General features: G+C 33.4%; 1 protein-coding gene across 12 annotated transcripts in view; it reads left to right on the plus strand.

Annotated features, from left to right (window-relative positions):
* ERC1 (ELKS/RAB6-interacting/CAST family member 1) overlaps positions 1-23,775 on the plus strand; it is a 339,530-nt gene that overhangs the window by 213,121 nt on the left and 102,634 nt on the right. The window lies entirely within an intron of this gene.

The raw sequence follows: 23,775 nt of genomic DNA on the forward strand, positions 1-23,775 counted from the left end.
TGTGTATTTCTTTTTTTTAAAAACTCCTTTATTTAATAAATAATTTATTTTTAATTCTGTCCACCTCCATGTTTATCCTTTGAAAAGAAAAACCAAATTCTTGTAACTAATATATTACACAGTCAGGCAAAATTCATTTCTATATTGACCATATCCAAAAAAATTAGTTCTCTGTCCCTCAATCTTCAAAGTCTACTTTTTTTTTTGAGATAATAACAACAGGTTTCCATTGTTGTAGACTCTTATCCTTTTCATTCATATTTTTTACTTTTTCATCCTTACTTTTTCATTTTCCAAAGCATCTCAGAACAAGATTCTATTTTGTACAACTAAACCCTTCTTTTTACTTTTAAAACAAGAAATTTCCAATATTAATTATAAAGCCATTTTCTTCAGTAATAGCCTATCTCTTAGTAGCCAATCAATAGTGACTCTATCTTTACTATAGATTCATTTTAATAATAAATCTATAATGCTTCTGGCTTATTTTGAATTTGATTTAAAATACATTGAGAAATTTTGGTTTTCAGTCACAATCATGAGAATTATGGCATCCACTATTTTTTCACCCATATTCATATCAGCATTAGTAAAGCAAATTATTAAAATAGTGGCTTGTCTTTCTAAATGTATATGAAATACAGGCCAAAAGTTCAAGGGAAAATATCATATTATTGTACTCACATAATTGCATTGTTTTATATTCTGTACAATGTTATGTGAACAGTAATAGTTTAGAACCATTCTAAATCTCATGTGGACAAAAACAAAATATCCATTACAAAAGATTCTTCTATGTGCATACGTGTGCATATTTGTTGTATTTTTTGACAAAAATGAATGTTGCACTTTGCCAAAGGCTTTTTCTATAGTTGTTGATATTAATCATGTGGTTGTAAATTATTTTGTTTTTACTGTGATTAATTTTTTAGTTTGCTGATGTTGAAATTTTCTTGCTATCCCTGTTAGAAATTAGCTATATAACAGTGAAATGGACAGATGGGGGAAAGAAGAAAAAATTTTAAAAATTTTGGGTTTTTTTTTTGTTTTTGCCTGCATTTTATTTAAAATTTTCAAATCAACATATACTAACAATGTTGGTTTATGTTGATTTTCATTCTCTTTCCTTGCTTTAGGTATGAATCTGTTTGATTCATATAAGGATTTTTTTTTAATGTGTCAGAGCAGGGAGAGATTAAAATAAAGAAGATTTTCAATAATCCATATAAAAATAATTTAGACTATACTATTAGCTATGGAAATCAGGTATTCAATTATTTTTTATTGCACACTTATAAGTAATAATACATAATAAGACATTGATGGAATTAGGAAGGGGTGGATCAATGAGAGAATACAGAATACCATAATAGGTCTTCGTTTTTCATTAAATTGGGGAAAAAGTAATAAGAACCTTCACATTAATCTTTTTTAAAATCACCTTCTCAACTTCTCTTCAGTAACCCTGAGAAATACTCTTTCAGTTTTAATCCTTGTTATGCTTTCTCCAAATCATTTCGATAAAGGAAAATGTATAAAGAAATATCATTTCTGTATAACAGAAAAAGTTTTATAGTTAATCTTTTATACCATCTAAAATCCAGGTATTTTCCCATGTTCTTCATATCCTATCAAATGTTATCAATACTCTAATTTCCATATTTAAAAGCAATTCATCACTGATTGAAAAGGCTTATCATTCATGTTTTATTGTATAAAACATTGATTTAAGGTGGATCTTCCTGATGATATTCAAATCATGCTTTAAAATATCATAGAATTAGTATGATTGGAATTAAACTCAGAGATAATCTAGTATAACCCTCTCATTGACTTAACCAGTGACTGAAATAACTCCTGGTAGGTGGACAATCAGCAAGGACATTTAATAACCCACCTTGATTGAGTCTTCCCTTGATTCCTCCACTCCTCAACAGGGAGGAGTTCCAGAGTTAAGTCTGCATTGAGGGAGACAATGTTGGTGAAGAACTAATGTAAAGATTGAAAGAATACGAAAATCAACCAACCAGCCTCCAAATACCCTATTAATAAGTATTTCAGAGTAAAATAATCCTACTCTTGGGCTGTAAAAGAAAACAGTTTTGTGATAACTACAACTAAAAGTCCAGAAAAGGACTGACCTTAAAACTTTGTTAAGTGGAAATAAGTAGCAAGAACTGAAATCTCTTTGAGAACATTATACAGAGAGAGCTGTAAGCTGTTGACATGGAGCAAATGAATTTCATCTCTGTGGCCTATGGTGATTTTCCTCATAATTGCCTAGGCTTGCTCCTTGGTCGGTGTCATTTCTTCTACTGGAACTTACTATGGCCAGGAAACCCCATCATCAGGAAATTTAAATTTTTAGATGATGTCACCCTTGGTACTCATATTTTTGATTAGAGAATTAAAGGGCAAAGCAAAGAACTCTTTCCAAAGCCTCTTATTTAAACAGGTCTGTTCCATGCCAGTCATCTCTTCATTTGCTTCAATATTGTCCTGTCTCCCCCCCCCCAAAAGGAAGAACTATTTTTCTTTTTCATAATTTATCCTTAGCAATTAGTACAGTATCTGGCATAAAGTAGGCCCTTAATAAATGTTTATTTCCTGATAAATGTGTTGGAATGCCGAATAAGAGAAAATTGTTGAAGGAAGAGATAGGATTAGAATATAGTTATCTCTTCCACATCACAGGGATTAGGGGTACAGTGCTTCCATGATATGGAAAAATCAGTGTAAAAATTTTTGGCCCTTTCATATCAGAAAAAGTCTGAATTATGATATTGAAAGATAAAATGTGCTGGTATTATATGATACCATACATATATTTTATACATTTCTGAATGTCTAAACTTTGTCATCTGCTGACTTTCTCATGTCATCTGCTACTTTTACAAAATTCCCATTTAATTTCTTATGCCAACCTGTGATATATCAGAACTGATGAGGAAAGTTGCAATGTGGAAGAGCTAATTCAGAAGATTAGTTGGGAAACCTTAGTCAGGTTTTAAATGTTTTGAAGGAAAAAGATGCATCATAAGGATTCAAATGATAGAACAATTTTTAAAAAGTCACTTGATAGCAAAACTGGAAAACCAGGGAAAACTCTGAAAAATAAGTGATCAGAGAAATAACATAACCATCATCTGCACCTAAAAAAACATAAGAAAACACAAGCCTTAATACTCTTTTAAAAAATAATTAAAAGAAAATAATCCATATTATTGGAAGGAGAGGACAAAATATAAATACTTTTCAGGTCACTGTTAGAAAAGCAGTGTGGGCATAATATTTCTCATCACAAAGACTTACTGTTAAACAAAATACATTTCTAGATTGGTCATGTGTGCTGTCCAAAAAAAAAAAAAAAAGTCAAATCAAAAAGGTGTAATGCTGCATTGTAAATATTTTACCTCTGTATTAACAGGTAGGTAGCATATTTCATCATTAGTCCTTTGGAATTGTGCTTAGCCTTTACACTGAACAGAGTTTATAATTCTTTGTAAATTGTTTGTCTTTACCATATTGTTGTCTTTGTATAAATTGTCCTTCTAATTCTGTTCATTTCACTTTATATCAGTTTATACATGTCTTAATAGATTTTTCTGAAACCCTCATTGTTTTTTATAGCACAATAGTATTTTATTACATTTATATAGCATAACTTGTTCACAGCCATTACTTAACTAAAATGAGCAACCCCTTTCTCATTCTTTATTATCTCAAAAAGAGCTTTATTTTTGTACATCATTGTAATTTGTTTTGCTTAAGATTAATCCCTTCCTTAATTTACTTTCAAAGTCTCTTCTCCTTTCCCCTCTATTTGCCTTTTTGAAACATATTTTTCTACCCAACTCTGTATGTGTTTTCTTCTCTTCCTTCACTAGTCCAGAGAGGTTCAGGTGTCAGCCACTTCCTCCCCCACTCTTTCCTCCATATTTACTTATTACAGTTTTTTTTTAATTCAGTCAATTCAATAAGGTGCAACTCTTTGGGACCCCTAAATTGGGACTGACTGGTGATAGAATTATAAGAATTAAATAGGTATATGACTTAATTTTGTCATAATATCATATAGAAGCACTTATTCAGCTCTTCTAGATACTTTTAAATTTTTTCTTTTTGTATGCAGTATAAAAAAAAATCTATGTTTTTCTTCATTTCCCATTTTTCAAGAATCAATGGTAAACTGCGCTAGAAGTGCTGAAATCAGTCGATCATTTTGAGCTTTAATCTCATGTTAAAATTACCTTTGTAAGTTTGACTTCATAGAAAAAAATGAAATATTAAAACGAAAATATTTTTAAAGTTTTATGTGTTGATTTCAAATTTGTTTTGTTGTGTTTTGTTTTTATTTCTCCAGCTGAGAAGCACAGTCTGATCATCTTTACAATCCATGCTTCTATATATGGCTAAATTAATTTGTGTGGGAAACAAAGGTATTAGTGATATAAAACTTATAATTATGATTAGGTTAATGATATTTTAATGGCAGTATATAAAAGTATGTTTAAAATTATTGAATGTAAGTAAAAATGAAAAAATATGTAATCTTGGTACTTTTGCCTGGAAAAATAGTCTTTTGATTTTTTTAGACTAAAATTTTATTACTTTTATTGCAAATGAAGCATGAAACAAATTGGCAAGTCCAGAATGGCTTAAAAACAGCGGTTCAGTGTTTGCTTTCCAATTGCCTGACCTTGAAATTTCAACAGAATTCACAATTTAAATAAAATTGGGATTAATCACAACTATATTAAAATAAATCTCAAATCATTAATCCTCTTCTTGGTTACAATGAAGTGGTGATGTAATTATTTTGAGAATAGGCATTTTGTATCATATAGAAAAAATCTTTGGAGTTAAAACAATATGGCAATTTATGCAAAATTGCAAATGAATTAATAGAAGAATGGTGTTGGCATTGGGCTGCAGAACATGTAGAAACCTTACTGGGATCTTCCACTGAGGGTAGGTCATTGCTGGCAACTGAGAACTTTTTGATCCCAATAGCAATTTTTCCAAGGTTGGGTTCAAAAACATCAAGTGCTACAGTCCTCAGTTCTTTCCAAGGTCAGAAAAGAAAAAAGTACAGATAAGTTTATTATCTTTGGTAGATAATAAGTGGCAGAACCTAAAACTTTCCCTTCATTGTTCCCCCGCTCAAAAAAAAAAAAAAAACCTACACAGATTAAAATTTTTGAAATAATTTTCTTTCATCTTACCATGTTTAAAGTAATTGATAATTGTTTTATGATGTATTTCCCAACTTTCTTTTTTTTATTTTTTTATTTAATAGCCTTTTATTTATTTATTTTTATTATTTATGTATATTATATATTATTATTTAGGTTATATGTATGGGTAACTTTACAGCATTAATAATTGCCAAACCTCTTGTTCCAATTTTTTACCTCTTATCCCCCATCACCTCCCCCAGATGGAGGATGACCAGTAGATGTTAAATATATTAAAATATAAATTAGATACACAATAAGTATACATGACCAAAGTGTTAATTTGCTGTACAAAAAGAATCAGACTCTGAAATATTGTACAATTAGCTTGTGAAGGAAATCAAAAATGCATGTGTGCATAAATATAGGGATTGGGAATTCAATGTTAATGGTTTTTAGTCATCTCCTCGAGTTCTTTCTCTGGGCGTAGCTGGTTCAGTTCATTACTGCTCCATTGGAAATGATTTGGTTGATCTCATTGCTGAGGATGGCCAGGTCCATCAGAACTGGTCATCATATAGTATTGTTGTTGAAGTATATAATGATCTCCTAGTCCTGCTCATTTCACTCAGCATCAGTTTGTGTAAGTCTCTCCAGGCCTTTCTGAAATCATCCTGTTGGTCATTTCTTACAGAACAGTAATATTCCATAATATTCATATACCACGATTTATTCAGCCATTCTCCAACTGATGGACATTCACTCAGTTTCCAGTTTCTAGCCACTACAAAGAGGGCTGCCACAAACATTCATGCACATACAGGTCCCTTTCCCTTCTTTATGATCTCTTTGGAATATAAGCCCAGTAGTAACACTGCTGGATCAAAGGGTATGCACAGTTTGATAACTTTTTGAACATAGTTCTAAACTGCTCTCCAGAATTATTTCCCAACTTTCTGCTGTTGTCATATTCTATAGTGATTATTTTTTTTCATATTTCATTTTTTATGTTCATATAAATATCAATATTATTTCTTTTTTAATTGGAATTGAGTGTAATGCCATTTAATATTAGGATTAGGATGTCTAAGATGGTAGCCTCATGGATTCATTTTTCATTTACAGTTATATTCATGTTCTCTATAGTTGTGTGTAGGAGTAGTTCTTTTCACATCATTTAGTTCTCTTTGTTTCTTGTTTGCTTGCTCGCTTGTTAGTTTTGAAGGCAATATAACAAGTTTCTAAAGAGAAAAAAAAATCAAAGTTATCATCTGATTGATATAGTGACAAAGCTATGAGAGATATATGATTTATTTCTCTCCTAACTATGATCTTTAATATTAAGGGCATGTATTCAGTTAAAATATATTGTATAATTTGTCATAAGAACTTGATTTAAGCCTGATTCCTGGCAGATTGCTTTCTACTTTTCCTAGCCATTATTATTAGATTGTGAAATTTTCCTAAGTAATTTAGGTATTCAATTTATTAAGTTCTATTCTTTTTTTTTTTTCTTTTGGCTTGGGCAATTGGGATTAAGTTACTTGCCTACATTTCTAGGAATTATTGTCTAAGTCACATTTGAACCCAGGTCCTCCTGACTTCAGGGCTGGTGCTCTATTCACTGCACCACCTAACTGGCCCCGAGTTCCATTGTTTCTTATGCTCACATGTCTGATATATTCCATTTGATCTACTCTATTTTTTTTTCAGCCAATTCCAGATGATTTTGATGACTGTTGCTTTACAATGTAGTTTGAGATCTGAAAGTGTTATTTTTCCTTTTTTCATACTTTTTTCCTCTTTTCACTATTTCCTTTAATATTCTAGTTCTCTTTTATTTTTCCAATTGAATTTTATTATTGTTACATTCTATAAAATATCCTATTAAGAATTAATATAGCATTAAAACTATAAACTAATTTTGGTAATATTGTCATTTTTATAGTTTTGGTTATGGTCCAGCTGTGACCATATTTCTCCAACTATTTAAGTTCTTCTCTAAGAAACAGTTTGTAATTGAAACTATATGAGCATTTTGTTTACTTTGTTAGATTAATCCTGAGTATAGCATGCATCTTTTAGTTATTATATATAGTAGTGTCTAAAATCAGTTTTTCAAAGTAAATGATTAGTCACTAAGTTGATGAGAGTCCTAAAGTCTTTAGCAGGCTTATTTTTTTCTAAAATACTATACCTTCCAGTTCATCAACTTCTTAAATTCCCATGATCAGTAGTTTTGCTCTTCCATTGTCATTTACATTGATGTTCTCACTTTTCTTCATGTCTTAGTCCTTTAATCCATGATTCTCAATCTTATGTGGACTTTACTAATCACAGATAAATACTTTATAATTATACAGCTGTTATTACACAGTTTCCTTCTGGGTCAGTCCATGTTTCAAAGAGGTGAGAAGAGACATTGCAGGAGAATTAGTGGTCTGCAAAAGGGGGAAAAAGAATATCTAACCTCCTTGCTTCTAAGGATGGTTTTGTGTTATTAGTTATTAATGACTATTTGCAACTGTTTTGGAGAACATAGGGAAAGAAAGTCAACAAAAGGAAGAAATATATATTATCTTGTAAATAAATTTGCTAAAACTTCGTATTATAAGTTTCTGAAGTCCTGCACACAATTTTAATTTTCCACTCTCTTAAGATATGGTCAGAGACTTTGCTGTTCTCAGCAAAACAATGTTCCAAGACTACTCTAAAGGACTGAAGATAAAAGAATTCTGTCTATACCCAGAGGAAAAACTCTGTCTGAATAGAGACTGAATGAAGCATACTTTTTTTTTTTTTTTACTTTCTTTTTTTCTTGAGGGTTTTTTTGAAGGGAGGGAGTAAAATCTAAGTTTTCTTATGCAACATGACTTTTATGATAGAAATTTTTTTTTTGCACAACTTCACATGGGCCTTCTCAATGGGGGGGTGGGGCAGGATCTGGAACACAAACTTTGAAGAACAAATGTTAAAAAAAACGTTTTACATACAACTGGGGGAAAATTAAAACAAAAACAAACAAATCCCCCTCCCCCTCAAAAAAAAGATATGGACAGAGAAAAGCTTTTTGCCCCACAAATTAACTACCACAAGAATGATCAATATTTATTAGACAGTTCTGTAGAGCAGTTTTTTTCTCTTCTAGTTTGACTCTCCTTAATTTCATTTCTTTTTTTAAGGAATGTGTTTAGAAATGTAAATTTTCATCTAAGAACTGTTTTGGCTAAACCTCCTCCTCCCCCCCCCCCCCCCCCCCCCCCCCCCGGCCCGCCCTCAATTTTAATGTTTCTCAGCTTTAGTAAAATTGTGAATTATTTCTATGATTTTTCTTTGACCTATTAATTCTTTAAAAATTTTATTTTAATTATTTTTAATAGTCTTGTCAAGCAGTATTTTATTGAATATAATAATTTTTATTAGATTGTTTCCAGTAAAAATGTTTAATATTTCTGCTTTTTGGCATTTATTGGTGAGGTTTTAATACTATACAATACATGTATTATGTCTGATTAATTTTTGTAGCATTTTTGCAATGCAGAATTGAAAATAAGCTTATGCAGCTAGGTTGCACAGTGGATAGAGCCCCAGCCGTAAAGTCAAGAGGACCCAAGTTCAAATCTGGTCTCAGACACTTAACACTTCCCAGCTGTGTGACCCTGGGCAAGTCACTTAACTCCAATTGTGTCAGAAAATAAAAAGAAAGAAAGAAAAATAAGCTCTCTTTAATTTCAGTAACCATAAGAAATAGCTTCAAGATTATTCTTGAAGTTAATAATAAAAAGCTTTTAGAAATCTTATAAACTCATAATTCTTTTAGTTTTTTTTTTTCCAATCTCTAAAAACTAAATTGTGGATCATTTGGGAAGCATCCATGAGCTTACTACTTATGAATCTATTTTGAGAATTCCATTCAACAATGTAATTGATAGCCCAGCTGAGTCCTAGAGATTTTCCAGCTGCCTAGAAAGCTAAGTGATTTACTCAGAGTAACAGAGCTCATGTCTAAGATTGGACTATAAATCAGTTCTTCCTGATTCTAAGTCCAGCACTGTCCTTATGAAATCTTTTTCAACCCAACCACATAATACAGTATCCCAGATGATTCCTGTCTAGGGGGAAGCAGGTTTGGGTGACTGACTTCTGTTTAGGTTTAGAAACCTTTGAAGGTTTTCTATTTTATGGGTTGGAAAAGGATTAAGGAGAAAGAGATTTTCCATAGAAAATACCATTTTGGGGGGTTGGGAAAAAGTAAAGACAATTGAGGCAGAGAATAGAATTTTTTTTAGTTAAATTTCCTTTACAATTCTGTCATTCCAGTAATGACCCCGAAAAGGGGCATTTTTGAAGCTGCCATGTTGTATTAATTGGATTAGACCTACCTTGAGAAGCAGTGGTAGAGCTGAGACCTATTGTATTTTTAAGAGGATTCTAGGTCCTACCTGGTGTTCAGACTATTTTCCTTTTTCACAGCCGAGATTAGAATTGCTGTTTTTTGACACATGAGGTTTCAAATTCTATCTGAATGTGTTCTTGGTTTTGATAGAATTCTTTTACAGAAATGATTAAGTTTTTTTTAATTGCCTATACCTTTGAAATAATATTAATATTGTTTGAGGAATGGATATGCTTTAAGTATCTGTGATATGTGGGGGGTAAAGAGGTGAGAGTGTGTGTGTGTGTGTGTGTGTAGTTTTTTTCCATTGCAGATAACAGTCTCTCTTTTCATCCATGAATTATGGCAGAAAACATTAATTTAACTATATAGGATCCTTGGATGAAGGACATATAATCTTTCCTACTAGACGCAAACTTAATGTCTTTGCACCTTGAATCTGTCAGACTTTATGTTGCCTTATTAACTCTACTTTACATTATATTACATTAGATTTACATTACAGGGTTAACTCTACATTAAGACACAGAAATAGTACTTGAGTGACTGATAAAATTGGTCCACAGTGGTTATCTTGGACAGTATCTCTTGAGTCATTCATTTTCCTTTAAGACATGTTTTTGTCAGAGATTGGAAGTCACTGACACCAACAAATACCTGGTTATCCTATATAATTCCTTTAGAAATAAAACAGCTTCTTTTAGAGTCATCACATCAAAACTCCACTGGTGTTTTCCATAACCAAAATGTGGGGTACCTTGTCAACACAGCTTACCATCACCTTCCCTGCTCCTACTGACTTAGGTATGTCTCATGTGCTGTATGGACAAAAGCCAGCCTTGGAGCTGCTTCCCACCTTTGATATTAGTTATGTGACCCTGAGCAAGTCTCTTAACATCTTAATATGATAGTTCTCTAAGCCCATAAGATAAGGCGAAGGTACCAGATACACACACAAACACACACATCATGTATATTGTAGAGGAAAGGCTTGTTCATGTATGGGTTAGATTTCACTGCCACAAATCCTGACAGTGTAAGTATATGAAGGCTTCATTCCTGTCCTATTTAGAGTTCAATTATATTTCAAGAAGAAATAACTAGACCATGGCAAAGGGTTCAGCCTTTTTTCTTATGTTCTGAGAAGAAAGCATCATTCATTTTTAATTTAGTAATCTGGACCTTTAGTTGTATAGAAACTTTATAATAAATATGTAGTAAGTGTAGTTTTAGATCATGTTGTAAAGACATCCAGTTCAAGATTTCCAATTGGCAGCTAGAAATGTGAGATTAGAGGTCAAAAGAGAGATGAAGACTGGACAGAGCTATATGACAATTTATTCTATGAGAGTTGATGAGATTGCCAAGTGCGATAGTATAAATAGAGGAAAAAAGAAAGGATAGTACCTTGGGATGTGCCTAGTTAAAGGTCATAATTTGCATTGGGATACAGTCTAAATTTGCCTTAGTGCAGTTTTACCCATTGCTTATATTTCTGCTTTCTTCTGCAAAACTGGACAATCTCACTTCCACACAACAACCCTTCATACTGTCATAGCACCTTCGAATCTTAACTTCTCCAAGTTAAATATCTCTACTAGAAAACCATAAGGAATGCCAAATTAAAGGGATTGGAAAGAGGAAGAAGAGCCAGTAAAAGAGACAGAAAAGAAGATGAGGATTGTAATCTTGTAGAAAATAAGGGAAGAAAAATTATTAGAGAAGAGGTCACAGTATGGTCAAATTCTATAGAGAAATTAAAGAGGATGATGACTGATAAACATCCACTGATTTGGTACAGAAAAAAAGTTGCCTCAGGAATTTGGGAATATAAAAATTGAAATTCCATTTCCTTAAATACTATTGCTATAAGCAGTGGTCTGTGAGACCTGTGGATCAGTTAAATCAATATTCTTCCAACTTTCAACCATTTATTGTGTGAGGGCCAGATATTCTCTGTAGTAAATAAGTAAACCAAAACAACATATTGTTGTGGATTCATATGCGAATCCAGCTATTCTTTAAGCCGGACATCTACTAATTCTACTAAATTTGTTTGGGAAAATAGGACTATTTTTATAAAAATATGTTATTTATATTAACATGATATTTTTGTTGTCAGTTAAAAAATTAATAACTTTTTAGTTTAGCAGTTTTGATTTCTGATACAGTAAATATCACTAGAATACAATTACATATGTACTGGTAAATGTTTAACAACCAGCTGGGCTCTCCAGGAAAAAATAGTGCACACCCCTTTTACATTTAATATGCATTGTTAGGACTTTCTTAAATCTAGATAATCAATAAAACATTAAATCAAGCTCAAATTTGTAAAAATTGACATTCTGGAGTGGAAATGCTTGTAGCTGAAATTTTAATTATTATTTCTCAGCATGCTTTTGGAGGTAATTTATGGAGGCATAAATAAAGACTGTTTGGGATTCTCATTTTTTTTTTTTTAATGAAAAGGGGTTCTGAGAGCTATCAGATTTGAGAACTACTAACTATAGGTATCTCTTTTCTACCTGCTTTTCTAACACTAAATGTAACTCACCCTACTTCCTGTGTAACCTGATTAGGTCAAGTCAGTTAAACTCTTTGAGCCCCTTTGAATCACTTATCTTACAGGGTTGTTTTGAGTTAAGTGTTTTATAAACTGCAAAATGCATTATAAATATAGTTATTGTGTTAAACTTCATATTATACTTTTGTTATTAATAATGTCATTCTTAATTTATATTACTTGAGGTCAAGTATCTTCTATCTTTTATCTTTCTATCTCTTCTTGCAAATAGCACAATTACCCATCGCAGTAATTTAAGAAATTTTTAATGAATAAAATTGAGATTTTCTTTCTTAAAAATTATTTAACACAACAGTAAATTTTATTTACATAAAGCTATCTGGAAAGTTTTTGTTTATTCAAGAAAGCACCAATGAGTCAAAAGAATGTTAAGTCAAATAGGTTACCACTTGTTATATAGAATTTACTGTATTTGTTCCTTTGGAAAGAAATATCAGAATTGGAGCTAACTTCTAGTACTCCAATTACTCTGTCATTATTAATCTATAGTTTGGCTAAACTTCCTTAAGTACTTTTTTCTTTTGTGTGATATTCTTCCATCTAGGAGGAACATGTCTTTCAGTAAAAACTTTCCTCTCAGGGCCCACAAATTCCATTCTAAGATTATAAAATCATCTTTCCAGATTTCCAAGAAAATAAATTTTTTAAAAAACCAACTACTTATCTTTAAAATATTTACATAAAATGTACAATTCTAGCCTGCATGATTTAAAGAATAGAAGATGAAGAGAAAGAAAGGAAAGGGAAAAAAAAAATGAGCAGAGCTTCATTAGGGTTACTTATATAACTTAATCGTTGCCAGAATTAAATAATCCATTTCACCTAAAGATTATTCCCCAATGAAATTTTCTTCCTATTCTGTTGTTTTCATTACAAGGGATCTTCATGCTCAGATCCTCTGCAAGCTTCTGCTGCCTCCTTGTGGCACCTCTTCAGCATTACTTTCTTAAGATTCCTCCCTTCCCTGGGAAGGATTATTTCAATTTTGAAGTGACTCTTCTTTGTTCCTACCTTCCTTTTGGTTCTCAACTGACTTTCTAATATCTCCACTTCCCAACACTGGACTGGACATCGGGTGTGAGGGAACCATAAACAGCAACTGTAGCTATAACAGATTTCAAGACCTTCACTTGGCCTATATATATTTCCAAGTCTCACAAACTGTCTGAAATGGGGTAAAAGATCATAGGGTTTAGGGCTTGAAAGGATCTTTAGAAATCATCTGTCCTAAACTTCACTGATTCTCACTATGCCATTTCACAGATATTAGCTACTGTATACTAGGCAACATTTGGGATACGAAAAGACAATTCATGCTCTCAAGGAGCTCACAGTCTCAAGAGGGAAACAACCTGCAAATACCTATACACCAAAAAAAAAACATATCCTTCCTGTCTCTGTGTGTATATGTAAACACACACACACACACACACAGTCTTTGTATATATGTATACACAGAGAGAAAAAAAGGGAGGTGGGGGGGTAAATTGAAAATAATCTTATACAGAAAGCAGTAGCATTACAAGGGATCAGAAAAGGAGGATGTGGTGGGATTTTGACTGATACTTTAAGGAAAGCAGAAAGGCCAGGAAGCAGAGATGAGGAATGGAGAGAGAGAATCTCAGGCATAAAACACTGCCAGTGAAAATGCCTGGAATCTAGAGACGGAGCAACTTGTTTAAGGAAAAGCAAGGGGGCAAGGTTCACAGATCAGACCTCCATTGGGATGTGGGATGCTGAGGAATAGAGGACTAGAAAGGTGGGAGGAGGTCCTTGAGGAATTTTGTCACCCAGCAGAGTTCTCATTTGATATGGAGATGAGAGGGAGGCACCAGTTATTGGGGGTAGGGGTGGTGATATGGTCAGGCCTGTGCTTTATCACTTTGACAGCTGAGAGCAGGATGAGCTTCTGTGGAAAAGTGTACCACTCCCTAGACTAGTGAAACAGTTGTAACTTGGGGTAATAAGGGCCTACACCAGGGCAGGGGCAGGGGCAGTGTCAGAGAGAAGAAAAGCACATCTGAGGGATTTGAGTGGGAATGGGATGAGAGGGATAATAGAGTCAGGAGCTGAGGGTGATACCTAGAGAACTGGACAGATGTTGGTATCATTGTACTCCAGGGAAATAGGGAAGAAAAAGGTTTGGGATGGAAGAGAATCTGTTTTGGACAGGTTAAGTTTCAAATATCTAAAGACATCCCGTTTGGGGTTTTTAATAGGCAGTTAGAGTTGGAAAACTAGAGACCCACAGGGTTTTGGATCAGGCATGGAAGTGTGAGAATTATCAGCCTAGAGATGATTGCATTCATAAAAACAGAAGGGATCAGCATGTGAAGCATTCTAGAAGGAAGAGAAGGCTGCAGGATGCTGAGGGCTGGTGGCCTGAACCTAATTATGATGGAGACTGTGAAGGTGAGCTCAGGTAGGGAAGAGGAGCACCAGGCCAGCCATTATTCTTACCATTACCCGGTGTGACAAGACAATTATTACCCAGCATTTAAAAATGGCGCTGTGGCCGCAGAGGCATAGTGCATTAACCACAGTAAATATTAAGCTCTTATACCCTGTGCAAAGCATTATATTACTCCTTGAAAATAACATAAATACATGATTTCAATCATTAAAAAAAGAAAAAGGAAAAGAAATTGTGTAGACGATACATAACATAAAGTAGACCATGTTAGGTGCTTCCAGCTGAGAGGAGAGCCTTCAAGGATTTTTGTGGAAGAGATGGTCATTTGAGTTGGACCTTGAAGAAAGAGCGGGATTTTTTTTTTTTTTTAAACAAGTGGAAGAGATAGAGGGAATGAAAGAGATACTATTATGTATGGAAGGAAGAAGGAAATCAAATTATGTATCTAAAGCTCCTTTGAAAGTGCAATTGGTGCAATAAGTCAGTCATTAGTATATTATTCATTTTGTGATATTTTTCTAGTTATGATGAATTTACATTAATTTATCCATAATTTTTTCCCAGTCTCCTTTTAACAAATGTGTTATATCTTAAGATAAATACTGACATCAGACGCATACTAACCTTGAAACAGAATCGAGTTAACTGGGAATTTATGTCTTAACGTGTATGTGTGTGTGTGCGTGTGTGTGCATGTGTGTGTAATCCCTCTATCTCACCAAAAGATATATGAATGTATACAATTGTGTATGTATACTTGGTTTGTGTATATACATCACACATGCAACTATTTTTGTGTGTGTATATATATGTGTGCACACATATACACTATTGTCCTATTTTAGTGGGTGGCACTAGATTTTTTTTTCCTTTCCATAGTGGATTGTGAAGAGGATGGAATCAAAGGAAGAAATCTGAAATTACTTGAGATAATCATATGTAGCCAGTTGTGAAAAGAAAAGAGAATTTAGAGTAATTGTTCTGATTTTTGGTTTTATATTAAAGTTTATGCTGTGTTAAATTTATGTTAAAGTAGACTTCATATACATTTAGGTAGAATTTTGTTCCCTTGTTCTTTTAAACAAAGGATAGAATCAGCTATTCAACATGTTGGAAAATTTTGAATCTTTAGAATTTATATTTTTAAAAAATAACATTATATTTCTTTTTAAGTACTTAATTTTTTCCAGCTATATGTCAAGATAGTTTTTAACATTCATTTTTTATAAGATTTTTGAGTTCCAAATTTTTCTCCCTTCTTTCTGTTCTCCTTCCTCAACACAGAGAACAATCTGACATAGGTTATATATATTCAATCTTGTTAAACATATTTCCACATTAGTTATATTTTGGAAGAAGAAACCAGTCCAAATGGGGGGAAAAAACATGACAAAATAAAAAGTTAAAATAGTATGCTTTAATCTGAATTGACTCCATAGTTCCTTCTCTAGATGTGGACAGCATTTTCTATCATAAGTCTTTTGGAATTGTCCTAGATCATTATTTTGCTGGGAAAAGCTGTCTGTTATAGTTGATCATCATATAATGTTACTGTTATTGTGTACAATGGTCTTGTGATTCTGCTGACTTTACTCAGCATCAGTTCATATAAGTCTTTCCAGGTTTTTTGGAAATCTGCTTGCTCATCATTTCTTATAGTATAGTAGTATTCCATTATATTTATATACCACGGCCATTCTTCAATTGATGGACATTCCCTCAATTTCCAGTTCTTTACCACCACAAGAATAGCTGCTATATATGAAAATAAACTGTATATCTCAGATTTTCGAATACTGTCCTTCTTGCATCAAGAAGCCATGGAAAAGATAAACTTTTTTTTTTTTTTTTTTTTTTTTTGCTTACCTTTAGATCTTGTAATCAGGATCAGAAAGTATAGCAGAAGAGGTTTTAGGAAGATGGAAAGCTTGTTTCGCTCTAGAAAATGGAGCCTGAAGTCAGTGGAATCTCACCTCAAGCTTATTAGTGTAAGTGGGGAATATATGAAGCAACTACATAGCAAGTGTTCAGCATCATTGTATGGGGCTATAAATTGAGACAAAGCCAGTTCAGCAATGAGGTTCAGGTTCTGTTAGGACACCTTTCAAGAGTCCTGACACCAACTATCTTTAACATCCATTTGATTTGTGTTAGTTCCACAACAAATGATGTAACCAATTTCTTGTTGGGATTGTTCAAGGAAAAGAAAATTGAGCAAGGTTGACGCCAACCTGCATTGTACTGATAAGAGACAATGCAGAAGCTAGCTTGGGGCTTGATTCCAAACATCCTTCAGAATTGCAGCAGTAGTAGCAGTGTCCAGACTAGAAAGATAATAGGACCAAATAGGGTCTGCCTTCTTCATCTAAGAAGAGAGAGTGATTAGAGTCTCTATCTTAGCTCAAAATCCCAGTCATGAAACAGATCAGAAATAGAAGTCATAAGAAGAAAAAAACTTTAATTTTTTAAAAAATAGAATATAAAAGAAGCCCATGAGTAATCTAGAAGAAGATAGTAATTCCTTGAGACAAAAGCAAATAGAGGCTCTGAGCAGAGAATGGTTTGATTGTGATTAGAAAAAATTACACAAGATATATAAACAATGATTTTAAAACTCTTGAAGGAAAAAATAGAGGGAGAATATAATAAAAAGTAAAAAGTATTGTCTAAATAATGAGCTCCCTGGGGAAAAAAAATGGAACGGTCAGAACTTTGCAGCTTTATAAGAGAAAAAGAAATAATAGATTAAAATTAAAAGACTAAAAAATGGAGAAACATGGAAGGTCAACTTATCAGAAGTGATTACCCCTGGAAAACAGGTTAAGGAGAGTTAATTTAAGAATCATCAGATTCCGTGAAAACTATGACCAAACAAAAAACCTGGATACTCATTTCTCTTTTTTAAATTTCATTTTAATAGTATATTACTTTTTCAGTTTCATTTTAAAATGAAATATTTTCAGGGGCAGCTAGGTGGCACAATGGATAGAGCACCACCCCTGGAATCAGGAGGACCTGAGTTCAAATCTGATCTCAGACGCTCAATATTTCCTACCTGTGTGATGCTAGGCAAGTCACTTAACCCCAATTGCCTCAGCCCCCCCCCCCAAAAAAAAAGAGTTTTCAACATTCATATTTGTAAGGTTTTGAATTCTAGATTTTTTTTTCTCCCTCTCTCTCTCCTTGCCTTTTTCCCAAGACAGCAAGAAATCTGGTATAGATTATATGTGTATAATCATTTTTAATATATTTCCATATGAGTCATATTGAGAAAGAAAAATCAAAAGAAATGGGAAAAACCTAGAAAAAGTAAAAAACCAAAACCAACAGAAGGTGAAAATAGTATGCTTCATTCCACATTCACTCTCCATTTCTCTCTGGATATGGATGGCATTTTCCATCCCAAGTCTATTGGAATTATCTTAGATCACTGTATTGCTGAGAAGAGCTAAGTCTGTCTTAGTTGATCATCTCACAATCTTACTGTTGCTGTAGTCAGTGTTTTCCTGATTTTACTTGCTTCACTCAGACTCAGGTAAGTCTTTCTGGGCTTCTCTGAAATCAGCTTGCTTATCATTTAGAATAGTATTTCATGCCATTCATACACTATAACTTCAGCCATTCCCCAACTGATGAGCATCCCTTCAATTTCCCATTCCTTGTGCCTACATAAAGAGCTGCTACAAACATTTTTGCACACATGATTTTTTTCCCCCTCTTTTCTGATCTCTTTGGACAGAGTCCCTGTAGAAACACTACTGGATCAAAAGGTATGCACCATTTGATAGCCCTTTGGACAAAGTTCCAAATTGCTCTCCAGAATGATTGGATTAATTCACAACACCACCAATATTTTAATGTCCCAGTTTTCCCATATCCCCTCCAACATTTATCTTTATTTTTTCCTATCATCTTTGTGAATCTAATAGATGTGAAGTGGTACCTTAGAGTTCTTTTAATTTGTATTTCTCCAATCAATTGTGAGTTAGAGCATTTTTTCCCTATCATCGTAGATGGTTTTAATTTCTTCATCTAAAAACTGCCTGTTCATATCCTTTATATCAGTTTGGAAATACTTGTATCCTTAATAGAATTGACTTAGTTTTCTGTTTATTTTAAAAATAAAGCCTTCATCAGAAACATTGGCTGTAAAAATTGTATCCTAGCTTTCTGTTTTCCTTCTAATCTTGGTTGCATTCATTTGGTTTGTGCAAAGACTTTTATATAATCAAAATTATCCATTTTACATTTCATAATGCCATCCTTTTCCAAGCTGTTGACTCTCATAAATATCTCTTATTTCTTTTCACATATTTTTCTTCTACCTCTCTTATTTGCCTTTTAAGGTCCTTTATGAGCACGTCCAACAAGCCTCTTTGGGCTTGAAATCAGTTCATATCAACTCTTTGAGATGTCCTCTGTGGATGTGTTATCCTACTAAGTTGGTGTTTTGGGCTTACTTGTCACCAATAGTAGCTTTCTATGATCAAGTTCTTTTTTGTTTCTTGCTCCTTTCCTTTCCTTTTCTTTGGTATTTCCTCTTTTTTTTTTTTTTTTTTTTTTTTTAACTTTTATGGTTGAGCTTTGTTTCTGGAGTAAAAGAAGCTAGATAGAAAGGAGGAGAGAAACACTGGTTTAAAAAAGGTAAGAGAAGGAGGGAGTGGGTTAACAAAACAAAGCACTGATAAGAGAGGGGAGAGGGATCCAAGACAGTCCTAAAAGACTTTGCTCAGAAAATGCCATCTGCATCCAGCTAAAGAACTTTGAAGATTGAATGTAATCAACATACACTATTTTCACTTCTTTTTTCTGTTTTTTTTTTCTCTTCTATGGTTTTTTCCTTTTATTCTGATTTTTCTCTCCCAACATAAATCATAAAGCAATGTGTATTAAAAATAAATTAATTTTTAAAAAGAAAAAAACTTGGGTTATCATATGCTAAAGTCTTATAATCAAGAATAACTTGCCTTGCAAAACTGAGTATAACTCATGGGAAGGATGTGGGGGAGGGCGGGAGAGGGGAACCAGGAAGTAAGAAGATAGCTTTTTAATAGCTTTTAAGCATTCATAATCTTTTGACCAGATCTGAATAAAATCTTTGATATGCAGACATGATAGTTGAGTGAAATCTAAAAAAGTAAATGCATTTGAGCAATGGGAAAAGGCTAAATGACGAAGCACTTGCCTTGGGAACAAGAGACTCCTCTGAATTCCATGGTCTTCAAGATTTACAAGGGAGCTTAAAAAGACATGCACATGGCATGAGTGTAGTTTTGATCTGTTTTATTTGTTTTGAGAAATAGAAAAAAAAGACATCAAGGAAAGAGAAGAAGCTTATATCAAGCATAAATGTCTGGTGTGAGCACCCTCCTCTCATCCCTCCCTTTATAAATGAAGTGGGAAAATAGGGAGCAATAAAGAAGACAAAAAGATATGAGAAAATAAGATAGTGGGAATAAATATGGTAAATGCAAATTCAAATTTCAAATATAAACTCCTTGAGAGTAGGCACTTTCATTTTTATATATTAATTTATTCATGTAACATAAGAGACTAGTAGAATCCAATAGTATGTTGGCTATATATCACTCAGTGTTTCATTTCTCTGGTTTTTCAGTGGTTACTCCTTTGTACCTTGCACTTGCCTCTGTCTTTTGGAAACTTCTTTCCTTTAAGTCACAGTTCAAGCACCGAATTGTACAGAAAGTCCTTTCTGATATTGCATTAGGATTGATACATAACAAAGTTTTCTTAAATTTTTGTAGACTTAATGACTGCCAATATCCAATATGGCAAATTCTTTCCTCTCAGAAGGCACGTGGAGTGGAGACTAAGACTGGTGAACAGTGAATTTTCTGGGATAGGAAGAAGCTAAAATGCTTTTGAGGTTTACCTAGAAACCATGCCCAAATGAGAAGGAAAAAAAAAAGAAAGACATAAGAGTGTTGTTTTTAAAGAAAAAAAAAAAGATTGGAATTACCAAAGATATTTAGGGAATTAAAGGCTGTGAGCATGAGCAGATAAACCAACAAGGTTATGAATAAGAAAAGGGAGCATACTTTTTTGATCAGATAAACATTTGTGAATAAATATTATAAGACAAAGGAAAATGAACCAACACTTGTTGAGGAAGAGTTCGTTGTTTTTATTTGTCCTTCATTTTCAAAGAGGACCAATCACATCTGAAGGTTATAGAATCATGGACTTGGCTCTTTTTAACATGAGTTGATTCAGGCCAATTCCAGTAGATGTAGAGAGAGCCATTTGCATTCAGAGTGAGGACTATGGGGACTGAATGTGAATCACAACATAGTATTTTCACCTTTGTAGTTATTGTTTACTTACTTTTTTTTCTTTCTTATTTTTTCCTTTTTGATCTGATTTTTCTTATGTAGCATGATAAATGTAGAAATATGTTTAGAAGAACTGCACATGTTTAACCTATGTTGGATTACTTGGTGTTTAGGAGAGGGAGCTGTGTAGGGGAATGGGAGGAAAAAAATTGGGACACAAGGTTTTGCAAGGGTGAATGTTGAAAACCATCTTTGCATATGTTTTGAAAATAAAAAGTTGTTAATAAAAATTTAAAATAAAAAGAAATTATAGAATCACAACAGGATGTTCCTGAGTAGCTTAAAAGAAAAATAAGAATTACGAAAGCAGAATTTATGACCTGCTGTGTAAAATAATTGATTGAATAAAAAAAATTCTTAAATCTTTGAAACAAAAAAGAGAATGTTTAGGAATGCAAATGCATAGAACTAAAGGACAGTTTAGTAGAGCAAAAAGCAATATTTTTAAAATGAAAACAAGCAAAACATATTCATCTCAAAGACTGACTGCCTAGAGTTAAAAAATATGAACACCAGAATTTAAGAAATAATACAAGAAAATTACCTAGACCCTCTGAACATAAAAAATCCATGGATCATTAAAAGAATTCACATATTATATATTGCCTCTGGATAAAAAACACCCTAGGCTGCAAACTCTAAGATAAATAGGGATTAAATTGAACAATTCCATGGATAAAGAACACGATTACTGTAGTCCAGACAAGGTCTGCAAATGGGTAGAATGGAAGTGGAGAAAAGGGAACTGATTTAAGAAAGGTTATGGAAGTTGAATCCGTAAAACTTGGAAAATTATTGATTATGGACAACTAGGGGGAGAGGAAAAACTTAAAAATGCTTCTGAGATTATATACCTTAATGTTAATGATCATGGCCTACATATACAGAAATCCAAATTTGAAGGAATGTTAAATTTCATTTTAGAAATGTTGAATTTAGATTCCCATGGAACATCTGGGAAATATCTGGTTTGTGATGTATGATTAGAACTCAGAAGAAATTTTGCCTTTGGATATAGAGTTAGGAGTCAGATATATAGATTTTACAGTCATCTGTCTAGAGAGGATATTTGAACCCATAGTAGCTGAAAGTCCCAGATGTGATTATGTAGAAAGATGAGAAAAAGCCCAGGATCAATCACCTTTTGTTTGGAGTGATTCCTAGGTCTGCTTCTCTTTAGTGAAGACTTTAAGTGTTAAGTGGACTTGAAGATCTAGCTTTCTGCAAATGAGGGGTCTCCTGCTGGGGTAAGACCCTTTGGGGCAAGATGCTATTACTGACTGGGTGAAAGGAAGGGAATCTCTCCCTGCACCCTTTTTAAGGAAGGGGAAGAGGGAGGGAGGGATACAGCTAATTCCTTCTCAAGAACTGGTTTTTTCTTCCATAGCTAACTCTTTGCGACTAATTAAGCTTTTGCTGTATTGACTGATAAAGTTAATGAAGGTCTATTTAAAAGGCACTAGGGGCATGGCATGGAATTATTTTATAATCTGGTTTGATTGAGGAACTTCTTTAACCCTTTAAAAGTGCAAATAAATAACTCTTTTGAAATGTGATTGGACCTCCTTTATGATGTTTGTGATCATTTATAATTCTGTGTCCTTGAAGTATGAAATATAGACTTCTTTGCATGACCTTCCACTGTGTGGATCCATTATATTCCTTTCTAGATTGAAGTCCTAACCTTCCTAAAATCTTGTATTTTGCTCCAGATCTTGGCTTGTCATTTTTTTTATTTAAGACTTGTGTACCATCTCTTTACTGATTTTTTTTCCCCTGATCTTTTCCCCTAAAAATGATCCTTTCCTCAACAAATACTCTGTTCTTAGGAGATTTTTGTTTTTATTACTCTATTTTGACCCGTCTGTTCGTTCTTGTTTTCTCTGTCTCTTTTTCCCTCCCTCTCACCCTTCTATATTTGTCTATGTCTCTTTCCCTATTTGTCCCTCTCTGTCTTCTCTCCGTGTCTCTGTGATTGTGCCTGTCTCTCTCTAGTGTGTGTGTCTGTGTGTGTGTATTTCGCTCTCTAGTGCTTTGAGATTTTGACAAGTAGAAGTATTACAAAATTTTATTACATTTGATCCTGATCCCATAAATCAGGAATGTGAAGAAGATAGGTTGAGTGGGCTGCTCAGGACTACCCAGCTAAGTATGTCTGATTTAGGATTTGCACCGAGGTCTCCAAATCTACTCCACTTGGATGTTTTCTGAAAGCTAAAAAAATATTTTAACAATTGGATTTCAGTACTACATTGTTCCAATAAAACATTTTTAATTTCTTTTCATCCTTTTTGTTTTCTGGTGGATTATCCCAAATTAATTTTGTTGCAAGTCCCAAAATTGTATTGTTCTATTGATTCATTCTTTCACTTCCTTCACTACAGCTAATTTAACTTTATGCTTCTCTGTTTTTGAATCACGTTTCATGTTCCAATTGTATTTTTAATGATAAAGTCCTGAGTAACTAGTTGAGGTTGGCAGAAAAAGACTGAAGTATTGATGGAATGACTTCCTCGGACAAGCAGGAAAGGACACTGATAGGGTCATTTCAGTCTTATCATCCCACCCTCTATGGCAGTCTGGCAGCCCCACCCTGCTATGTTCATTCAAAAATCTGAATTATGTCAAACACCTGAGGGTAAATTTCTCTTATAAATCTGTCCATGGCTTCCCCTGTACCCTTTACTCTAATGATGTCTTTTCCCCATCCCTGTACCACGAGACATGGCATATGATATCTCTCCTTTTACACTTCTCCCCACCCCCACCCCCAGTATATCATTATTCTTTCTCCTTCTTATAGTTGTGCTAAACTCTATAGATTTAGCCCGTCAGTTAAAGGCATACTC

The sequence above is a fragment of the Sarcophilus harrisii genome, chromosome 5 (assembly GCF_902635505.1).
Source record: "Sarcophilus harrisii chromosome 5, mSarHar1.11, whole genome shotgun sequence".
Taxonomy (NCBI): domain Eukaryota; kingdom Metazoa; phylum Chordata; class Mammalia; order Dasyuromorphia; family Dasyuridae; genus Sarcophilus; species Sarcophilus harrisii.